Source organism: Seriola dumerili, unplaced genomic scaffold, assembly GCF_002260705.1.
Source record: "Seriola dumerili isolate Sdu_G_001 unplaced genomic scaffold, Sdu_1.0 BDQW01000012.1, whole genome shotgun sequence".
Taxonomy (NCBI): domain Eukaryota; kingdom Metazoa; phylum Chordata; class Actinopteri; order Carangiformes; family Carangidae; genus Seriola; species Seriola dumerili.
This window is the reverse complement of record NW_019174267.1, coordinates 1,766,902-1,778,980: the sequence shown is the minus strand read 5'-3', so window position 1 is coordinate 1,778,980 and position 12,079 is coordinate 1,766,902.

Sequence of the window (12,079 nt, the reverse complement as noted above, 5' to 3'; positions counted from 1 at the left end):
TCATCAGTAGTTCTGCTCATTCATTCTCTCTCTATCAACTCAGTGTCTAATCAATGTCTGAGTCTGAGTCTGAGACTGAATCTGAGTCTGAGTCCAGTCTGAGTCTGAGTCCAGTCTGAGTCTGAATCTGAGACTGAGTCTGAATCTGAGTCTGAGTCTGAGTCCAGTCTGAGTCTGAATCTGAGACTGAGTCTGAATCTGAGTCTGAGTCTGAGACTGAGTCCAGTCTGAGTCTGAGTCCAGTCTGAGACTGAGTCCAGTCTGAGTCTGAGACTGAGTCTGAATCTGAGACTGAGTCCAGTCTGAGTCTGAGTCCAGTCTGAGTCTGAGTCCAGTCTGAGTCTGAGACTGAGTCTGAGTCCAGACTGAGTCCAGTCTGAGACTGAGTCTAGTCTGAGACTGAGTCTGAGTCCAGTCTGAGACTGAGTCCAGTCTGAGTCTGAGTCCAGTCTGAGACTGAGCCCAGTCTGAGTCCAGTCTGAGTCTGAGACTGAGTCTGAATCTGAGTCTGAGACCAATCTGAGTCTGAGTCCAGTCTGAGTCTGAGACTGAGACTGAGTCTGAATCTGAGTCTGAGTCCAGTCTGAGTCTGAGTCTGAATCTGAGTCCAGTCTGAGACTGAGTCCAGTCTGAGTCTGAGTCCAAGTCTGAGTCCAGTCTGAGTCTGAGTCCAGTCTGAGACTGAGTCTAGTCTGAGACTGAGTCCAGTCAGAGTCTAAGTCCAGTCTGAGTCTGAGACTGAGTCTGAGTCCAGTCTGAGACTGAGTCCAGTCTGAGACTGAGTCCAGTCAGAGTCTAAGTCCAGTCAGAGACTGAGTCCAGTCTGAGTCTGAGGTCTGGGTCCAGATGAGGTGATGGCAGTGAGCCAGTCAGACCTGAAATGGGACGGTTCATAGACACAAAGACTGTGGCTGTGAAAAGGTGACAGCCCCCCACCCTGACTGTCAGAAGTTTACTGGGAGCACTGGGGGCTCAGATTCCTGTGAGGTTTAGTCCAAAAACATGGAGAACAACTTCCTGTCAGTGATGTCACCTCAAACATCTGCCAATCAGAGAGAGGAATAACTGTGACTTAAGGAGAGGTCGTCCAACGTTTCAGTGAATTCACTCGTTGACCATCGTCGTTGAGACAAACAGAGATTCATGGTCGTCAGAGGACGAACCCTCACTGAGTCTCCTCAGGTGAGTGTCCTGTCCTGTCAGAGACACCTGAGACTGACGGACAGTAAACCTTCACTATGACAGACACATGGAGCAGGTGAAAGAACATTTCTGACTGTGGCGCCACCTGGTGGAGGTGAAACACACCGTCAGAGGAGACTGCACACACTGAGTCTGAGATTATTTCCTCTGACCACACACCTGTGTACACATCCAACCAGCTAAAACACCTGAGGAGACAGTGTCTCATACAGACAGACAGACAGACAGACAGACAGACAGACAGACAGACAGACAGACAGACAGACAGACAGACACACACACACACACATCAGTAGTCAGTGTCATTGTTCAGCAGTGTACACAGTGAGATAATGGCCCAGTAGAAACAGGAAGCAGGATAAGATCAAACATCAGCTCATGTTGATTCATACAGAAACAGGCTCCGCCCACTCATTAATCTGATGTTCAGCACATTCCTACGCTCCGGCGGCTGCAGCCCTGTCACTGATGGACACACACTATAAACACCACAGAAGAAGAAGAGTCTGCTGAACACCAGCTGCATCATGGGTTTCACTTCTGGTTCTAAGAGACACAAACTCTTCTTCTCCTGGATCTGGATCTGGATCCGGATCTGGAACTGTGCCTCGAGTCTGCAGTAGAAACCAAATAAAGACCAGACTCTGGAGAAACCTGGTTCTTCTCAGAACCTGGACTTTAGGATGTTCTCATGTTTCCTCTGTTTTACAAACCCGGACATTTCAGAAGTGAGTCATTCAGAAGTCGCCTGTGGAGGAGTGGACCTGATGTTATTGACTTCCTGTCAGGGTCGGTCTGAATCCAGGACCCTGCTGGGCCGACACAGTCCGGTCAGTGGACCAGAACAGAGTCCAGCTCAGCGAAGAAATATTATAAAAGCATCCATCACACGTTACCTGAGCAGCGGGTCGTGTCCTTCACTCTTGTCTCAACAGGAGACAAAACCTAAACAAACTCTATAAACTGATAGAAACAGAATCAGTGTCTGCAGACATGTTATTTACAAACTGTGTCACCACCACAGCTGGTCACCATTGTATATATTTAGATTTTTCTATATAATTCATATTTTTATTGTAAATAAGGGTACTACTTTACAACCAGACTCCCCTTACAAAGGATTTATAGATGCTCTTTTTCTGATTGTGATTTTGATTCTGTTTCTGATTGTTTTTGATTTTTATTCTGTTTCTGATTCTGATTCTGTTTTTGAAGTGTTAGTCTCAGGATCTTGTTCTCTGTTCAGCAGATGAAACTAACGTCTGTGTCCAGATGATGAAAGTTAAAGTGACCACAGACCAGAGGATCAGACTGTTATCAGTCAGTGTTCAGGCTGACGTCTCAGTATGCTGCACATCGTGTTTACTGTTGTTGTGTTTGTTGTGATGTAACATTACATCTGCTGAACCAATCAGCATCAACATCACTGCTGCCGACCTCTCAAAGAACCTGAACCTGGATTTAGTAGTGTCCCAGATTCTGGTCCAGAACAAACACTGAATCCACATCAACAATTCATCAAAATATCATTGAAATCACAACATGGCCAAGAGCAACATCCACATCACAGGAGCAGTAATTCTTCTGCTAAAGGTCAAATGTGTCACAACAACAGACCATAAATGATTCATCATGGTGCTACAGAGACGCCCCAATTTATAAATCATATATATCATATAAATCATATTCTACAGATGTAAAGGAATATTAAAAAAAAAATCACATCATCATTTTTATATTTTTTCAGTGAAAATCAAATTCAAAAGTGATTTCAACTGAAATCATGACTCATATCACAGTATCTGTCAAAATAATCACAATACATTTTTTGTTCAGCCTCCTTGAAGCAGCTGTAAACATCTGGATGTGACATGTCGTCCATGTGTGACAGTGAGCTGCAGCCCCTCCCCCTCAGACTGACTCTCCTTTAACACACAGAGCCATTAACGCTGACCCTGACCTTCACTGACAGCTGCATCACATCATAATGAAGTTTCTCTAATGGAAGGAACACATGAAGCATGTTTCCATGGCAACAGATGAATGCACATGAACCCAGACCCCGTTCCATCAGGGTCCATACGAGTCCCGTTTACCCTCCATGTTATGTTCAGAATGAAACACGTCGCCACAGTAACTGAGCGGTTTTCTCTTCAGGCTGTTTCCATTAAAATGACCAGTTCAATTCATTAGTCAGTGTCAGTGAGTCTCAGCTATAGAAACAACCTGTTCAGATTTTATTTATTCATGTATTTCATCATTAATAACTTAGTGTTTTTTTTAAAGTCAGTGATGTTTCACAGTTTATTTATTTAAAACCGGGATTCAGATCTGAGTCTTTGACTGCTGTTTGTTTCAGGTGTTTTCACTGATTCACTGTGTTACCTTCAGGTGCTTCTGACCATCATCTTTCCTCTTTTACTGTGTCTCATACACTTTACATTTATTTATGAGCTAATTGAACATCTGAGGGAGAAAACAGGAGTTTCTGTGACTCAGTGGATCCTCACTGATCCAAACACAGAAGATTCATCATCACATGAATGAGCCCAACAAAATCCAGCAGTCCATCAGTCCTGTACAGTCAGAGGGAGAACAGGAAACACCTGAACTACAGTGTACCTGTACAGAAGGCTGTCCCACAGTCCCTCTGTCCCTCTGTCCAACAGTCCCACAGTCCCTCTGTCCCACAGTCCCTCTGTCCCACAGTCCCACAGTCCCTCTGTCCCTCTGTCCAACTGTCATTGTTTGGGCTGAAAGTTACTGATAGTCTTTGAACAGCTTCTTCATTCAGCCCAGAAAAACTGAAGGGAGTCAATGTTCAATTAAACAAAACAGAAAAAAGGAAAAGGCTCCTCCTCATGCCAGACATCAAAACAACATCTATAACTGATATTTCATATTTCAACTTGATGATGAATCAAATGAACACACACAAACCACTGTGTGTATCAAAACACTGATGATGTGAGGTCTTGTAAATCACACCTTTATAATAGAGTAACATCTCCATGAGCTGGAGGGGGTGCGGACTGGAGGATCTTCATCAGGTCTTTTACTCAAAGGCTAAAAAGCATCATGAGTAGGTCACATGATGTTTGAGCAGTAAAATACATCCTGTAGCTGGGTGGCTGGGTGGGGGGCATTGACCCCACATCACCATCACAAGAGGACGGAGGTCAGAGGTCACTCAGAGAGGCGTCCATGTTGGATTTGAGCAGAGGAATGTGTCAGTCAACTCCACAGATCTCAGGTCAGTTTGATCCTTCACACCTGGGACCAGCTGGTCCAGATCCATCCAAAGAGGAAGCAACTCCAGAACATCTCCAGAGTTTTTTTGATATGAACACAACAAATGAAATGTAGAGTTTTTTAAACTGAAGCTCAGACCAGGTCTGGATCTTAGAGATCAGGTCTGGATCTTAGAGACTGGGTCTGACAAGTTTTAAAAATCCAATAATAATAATATACAGTCCTGATCCAAATCAGATCTGATATTTATATTAGATGTTATATAATAATATAATATTATAATATTATCCTGAGCATCATGTCACAGGTATGAGTCCAACTGTCAGAGCTCTGTGCTGATAATGTCAGGGGTAGTCTGAACTGTGATGATGATGATGATGATGATGATGATGATGATGATGATGATGTTGGTGTGTTCCTCAGAGGAACAGCAGCTCTGTGGGTTCTACCTCTGCGGTTCTGTCCGGCCTCAGGAGAACCTTCAGCTGTTCTCTGATGAGAGCAGTGAGGAGATAACAAGAACCAGAACCAAAGCACAACAAGCTGCTGGTTCTTCTCTCTGATTGGTTCTTTCCTCTGGTAAACAACCAGACATGTTTTCTGTCAGGACACAATGCATTATGGGTAGATTGGGAGGCTTCTGAGGAGGAAATTAAAAGAGGAAGAGACTCAGACTGGAGTTAATATCCTGTCAGGTAAGACTCCACCCACTCCACATGTGGATTAATTCTGTGCAGACAGTCCCTCTGTCCCACAATCCCTCTGTCCCACAATCCCTCTGTCCCACAGTCCCACTTACCCTCTGTCCAACAGTCCCTCTGTCCCACAGTCCCTCTGTCCCACAGTCCCTCTGTCCCACAATCCCTCTGTCCCACAGTCCCTCTGTCCCACAGTCCCACTTACCCTCTGTCCAACAGTCCCTCTGTCCAACAGTCCCTCTGTCCCACAGTCCCTCTGTCCCACAATCCCTCTGTCCAACAGTCCCTCTGTACCACAGTCCCACTTACCCTCTGTCCCACAATCCCTCTGTCCCACAGTCCCTCTGTCCAACAGTCCCTCTGTCCAATGTAGTCTGTCTTGTGCATAGGGGTGGGCGATATGACGATATTAGATCGTGAAGGATTACAACGTGAAGACGATCTTTCAAACTGCAGAGATCGTGGGATCGTCTAGGGCACATTCTATAAATTGCAGTTCTATGTTGATGCACCGACGCACCAGACGCATTCACGTCGTCAACCTGACCGACCAATCATAGCGAATTACGGGCAGTGACGCACTTTCCTACCCGCCTCCTTGTTTGTGTGTGTAGCGGTAGCACATGGAGAGCGATGGCTGAAAGCCAAACGGAGTCGGTCGCTAAGAAAACTTCCACCTCCATTATATGGAATTGGTTTGGATTTTCCGCAACTGATCAAGCGCAAGCAAATGTAATCTGCAAAGTCTGCACAGAAACCGTTCGCACGTCGGGTGGTAACACGACGAACCAGAATGTTGTTGTTGTTTACCTTAAACTTTACGTTGTTTGCACATGCAGGCAAAACTGCGACTATTTGAAATAAAATCTGTTAAGAAAGGTTCTTTGGTCTAAATTGTCTGTTTTTCTTTTTCCAATTTAAGATCGTGATAAAATCGAAATCGTGATTTTATTTTTAAAAAATCGTATGATATTTTTGCCATATCGCCCACCCCTACTTGTGCACATACAATGACACAAAGACACTCAGGTGACATGAGACCCACTTTACACTGATCTACAGGTGGAGGTAACACACCTGGATGTGCTGCACTGCACCAGCAAAAGACAGAGAAGGAGAAGACGAAGGAGAAGAAGAAGGAGAAGAAGAAGGATAAGGAGAAGACAACTGACGAATAAACATGCATGTAAACAAAGCTGGATTTAAAATATTTTTATAAATATGTTTATGAGCAGAGAAACATTGAACCTGTTTGTCAGAGCTCCAGGATTCACAGTGAGATCTGATCTCACTTGTCTCCACCTGAGCTGCTGCTTTCAGACTCTTTTAGCTTAGTTTGTAGCAGCTGTTTGATGAGAAGTTACCATGGTAACACGTCACATCTGCTGCTATTGATCAGTAATCAATAAGTGTTGAATTCTGTTTGAACACAATAAGCTGTAGAAGAGCTTGGACTAATTCAAATACAGTGTCAAATTATTGAATAAAATTTTTCACATTTTACAACAGCTGAAGAATCAAGTGTCAATGATAAATGAATGTGTGTGTGTGTGTGTGTGTGTGTTTGTGTGCGTGTGCTGTTTTAGGTTTGCCCTCCAGCTCACAGGCTTCAGCACATTTCCATACCAGTCCTGACAGAGGGACAGATCTGGACTTTTCCCTCATTAGTGAGACCAGGAGGAGACCTGAGGGTCCCAGTGTCATCACACAGCCCACTGCACACAGCAGGGCCGAGAGAGGGCCAACGGAGGGCCAAGCGAGGGCCGAGAGAGTGCAGACAGAGGGCCAAGCGAGGGCCGAGAGAGGGCCGACAGAGGGCCGAGTCAAAGTTCCAGTCAAAGATCACATCATCGATCAGAGCTAAAAACATTAGTTCACTGATCAGTTAATCACCTAGCAGAAAGGTGTTGATTTTTTTATAATCTATTTATTATCTGAAGGTATTTATCAAGGGAAAACGCTAAAAGTTAAAGTGCATGAGATTTTCTGTTTCTTCTGTTTTAAACTGTTCATCATCTCCTGACATTTTATCACTGATTGATTCACTGAACATAATTTTTACAGTTTAGACCATCTTTTCATGAGCAGTGACATGTTCACTGACATCCTCCTCCTGACTGTCAGCTCACCTGCACATGACTCACTCTACATTAACCTGAACGTCAGCTGATCAGTTTATCACACAGAAACAACCAGAATTATATTTTCAATCAAACAATTAATCAATACCCTCTATAATTTCACACAGTCCCAGAAGACTTCAGATTGTTCTGTAACAGTCGAAAGAAGAAAACAGCAAATATTTGACTTCTTTCATTAAAGCTCTAATGATAAAGATCAATAACTACTCCATTATGAAAACATCTGTATCTCCACACACTGAGGACAACACCATCACTAACATTAAGACATGACAGAGGATCTGACAAACAAACTTCATCTGAAAACTATGATCCTCTCTTCACAACATCTCAGATCAAATCAATGATATAATATATTTATTATTATATATTATAAATGATCTAATAATAATATGTACAATTAAATACTTGTTTGTGTTTCTCACCTGCTGATTCTCAGTGACTGAAAGGTTCACTACAGACCACTCAATCACTCAGCTGTGAAAGTTATTGACTGATTGATTTCAATAAATAAACAGTGAAGAGTTCGACCTGATCGTCAGAGCTGAAGTGAAGACAACAAAACTGAGATCTGAGAGTTCAACGATCCATCACCTCAGCAGCTAACTGATCCGTAACACACACACACACACACACACACACACACACACACACACACACACACACAGCTTTCTCACTGAGGCGTTTAAAAAATGTGAGCAGAGTAATTAGCCAGAGGCTACATAGCTGCTGCAGGTGGGTGCCTGCCCAGTGTGTGTGTGTGTGTGTGTGTGTGTGTGTGTGTGTGTGTGTGTGTGTGTGTGTGTGTGCATGTGTATGTGTATGTGTATGTGCGTGTGTGTGTGTGTTATCTTAGGTTGTATCTGTGTTCCAGCTTGGAGCCTCTTACTTCAGCCTCCAGGGATCGAACATCTGCAGAAACATTTTGGTGGACTGGTCTTCTCTGAGCCGACACAGTGACACCAGAGGAGGAAACATGAATGAAAACACTCTGATGTTTGGTAAAGGTTTCAAATGTATTGATTTAATATCAGTTTCCAAACTAAGAAATCAAACAGGAAAAAAATGAATCCAAAACTGATCAGGACAATAGATCCCAAACTGAATCAAACACTAATTAAAAACTGCACTGCTATGGAGTACGGGGGGGGGGGGGGGGGGGGGGGTAAACCTGCCCCCATCTTGGCTCCAACATCAAACTGTGGAGCCAGTTGCCCCCCTTCAGGCCTCAGACTGTACAGACAGTAACTGTCTGGATCTTCACTGCACAGACACATATAAACATTTCTACAGAACCAGTCAAAGTTGAACTCAGCAGGTGTTTAAATCAAACGCCACACATTAGAGCAGGTCACTGAGCTGTTGGTTCCAGCTGCAGTTAAACTCTCTGACCTTGGATCAGTTTGTTAAAGTTGTTTTGAGCCCATGAATCTGTGGACAGTCAGAAAGTCAGATCCTGCTGGATTCCTGTGAACGGATCCTCGTCTCAAACATCAACCTCCTCTGATCACGTTCTGCCTTCAACACACCACCGATCACATTCCCTGACATTCCAGGAATTCCAGGTACATGAAACATGTTCAAAGGAAAACTTCAGGTCCATGAACCTCAGCTTGAGAACCAGAGCACTGGGTACAGATCTAACTCATTTTGTACTTTGTTCTGTCTGGTTCACAGCACAGAGAGAAGCCAGGGAGACAAACTCTTTAGAAGAAACAGAATAAAAACCTGACATGATAAAGCAACAAGGAAAACAAACCACAACTGAAGTTTGTTTCCTTAAATCTGGCGTATTTCATCACTAATTAAACTCAGATTATGTGTTTTATTATTACCTCACAGACTAATGTTTCTGTCTCTGAGCTGAATCTTGGGTGCAGCTCTCAGGTCAGAGTCAAACAGCAGAGTCTGCAGAAACAGCAGGAGACACTCACCCTGTGTGACTGCAGCACGACTCCCACTCAGCTCGTCTCAGCAGGCGTAAAGTAATCCAACCTGAAACCCCCCCCCCCGGGCAACACAGACCAGGACCAGGACCGACTGAGAACTACAAAAACACTCCAGATCTCTGAGTCAGTAGAATCAGTAGAGAGAGAGTAGAGCTCCAGCAGCAGAGTTTGGTAGAAAATGAGCAGCATGTGTTCAGAGAGAAGCTCAGGCTCAGACAGCTCCGCCCCCTGCTCTCTCTCTCTTTGTTTGTCTGTGTGTCTCTATGTCTCTCTCTCTCTCTTGTGAGTCTATCAGATTCTCTGAGTCCACCTAACAGCTGATATACACACACACACGCACGCACGCACGCGCGCGCGTGCTCGCACACACACACACACACAGAGTTAAGAGGACATTCTTTCTTTGCACATCAAGTCTGTAAATAGCCCCCCACCCCCCCACCCCAGCACCCAGACACAAAGATCTGGTCTGACAGCAGGACAATACAGTCAACCTCATGAGTCCTTCAGAACTGCTGCTGAAAGTTAAATTCACTCTATCCGTCTGTCCTCAGTGTGAGCCTCGTCTACTTTATTATTATTTTATCTATTTATTCAACAGGGACGATGCAGTTGAACAGAGTTTCAGAACAGAGCATGAAACTAACGTGTTGCACAGAGTTTATAGCTGCTGCTGATTCTCCTGTCTCTCTATTTGGCTTTTACATATTTAATGTTATTAAAACAGTCAATAGTAAAACCAACACAACTGATAACAGGGCTTTAAGTAACAAAACCCTGAGCCTGAAATGTTGGTTGTGGTGCTTTGGACCATGTTTCTCTCTTCTCTATAAAAGTATGTGCAATTTAACAGACAACTGTAAACAATAATACAGCAGCGTTCAAGTGTTTCCTTCTGAACAACAGATAATAATGAATAAATAAATGAATAAATAATGAAGAATAAATAAATAAATATTGAAGATAAAAATACAGTAACATTGAAGTGCTTAAAGAACTGGTAAACTGAAGTTTAAAGTGAAATCAATGAGGCCATTATCACTCTTCATTCTTTTTGGGTTGTGAACAAAGAACTTGTGAAGGACAAATCATGTTCAGCAATGAACGTGCACACGCGTGTTTTTTGATTGCAGACACAGTCAGTCATTGATGACAGCGTGTCAAGTGTAACCTTCTGTCCCGGTAACGTAGTTGTATGTTGGAGCGCGCGGACAGCAGCTTTATGACCGGGGTCCGATTCATGAAGAGAGATCACTTTTTTCCCGCCAGTGGCAGATAGCAGCTTCCTCAACCACACTGTGGAGAAACAAGCGCCCGGCTCCGACAAGCTGCTGGATCCGACACTGCTGGTGTTGCCAAGACCCGCCCTGCTCTGCTTCTGATTGGCTAGTGAAGTTGGTTAGGTTCAGTGTCTGGGTAGGTTGAGAGCGAGAATTGGGTTCCTCTCATAGCATTGGTTGATGAACTTTTATTACCTGGAACATGATAAACCGTATCCATAACAAATTCCCAAGTGTATTGACTTTCCATTTTTAATTTTTTCTCTCACAGCGGAGATCCGGCATGGTGCCGGAATACTTTAAGCCCTGGGATAATATCCTACAATTATCTAAAAAAACATACAGATGTTCAGTCTGAAAAGAGACGACGACGACGACAAGCTACAAACAGTCAAAGAAAATTAACAACAACAGACAGGAGCGACTGAAACGAGGCTTCACACTAAAAATACAGCTCTGACCAACTCTACATATCAAACAGAGGGAGTTACACATAAACACCTGTTACCTTCTGCAGGTAAATAAAGGCCCCGCCCACTTTTTGCTGAAAGCTATTGTGGATCAGCTGTACACACCTCCTGATGACGTAACAGAAAGTATTAACACCAAATCCTTTTGAAAGAGCAGCAGCCAATAGGAAAAGTCCAACACTCAGCTGACCAATGGTGTAACTCCATCACTCAGTTAGTCAGTCAGTCACACGTTTGTGTTCAGAGAGCTACAGTCCAGTCTAAAAGTGCAGACCACCATGAGCTCTGTCTGATGAACACCTGGAGGATTAAAATCAACAGCTGGAGAACTTTAAAAGATTAAAAACAGATTTATAACAGCAGATGTGTTTCAGGACTGAGCCTGTCAGCTGAGGTCAGGAAGTGTCCTGCACACGCTCAGTCCGATTCTGCTGAGTCCTGCTGTTACCTGCACTGTGAGGGTCCACCTGTATGCACCCTCATCACATCTGTACCAGCAGGTATTACCAACACCACCGGACCACTGGAGAACACATGAGATCCAGCAACTACATTCAAATACTTTCACTTCTGTTTGTCACACTCAGAACACAAACCATCTGAGCTGAAGCTGAACAACAGGAGCATCACCTGTTCACCTGCGTGCAGCAGACACCTGAACACATCCAGCTGCTGAGAGCTAAAACACACTGGTGCTTCAGGACTGACAGATTCATGAGGAAATAAAACACAAAATAAACTGAGTTCAACCTGGAGACAGACTGGTGTGTGGGACGTTGTTCTATCTGCTAATGCTAACTGAGTGGCAGCTGGTCCTCCGAGCATCAGTGACCTATGACCTCAGAGGGTCCTCAGTGGTCACACAGGGACTCTGAGAGTCTCTGGGGAGGAGACACCAGAGGAAACAGGCTGAATGAATAATAATGAGGGTGAGGGTGTGTGTGTGTGTGTGTGTGTGTGTGTGTGTGTGTGTGTGTGTGTGTGTTCTCATGCCTGGAACATGCCTAACATGTTAGCATGTTAGCATAATACCAATAACATGAAGCATGGTTGAGGACACAGCTGTGACTACAGAGCTGAGAGCGT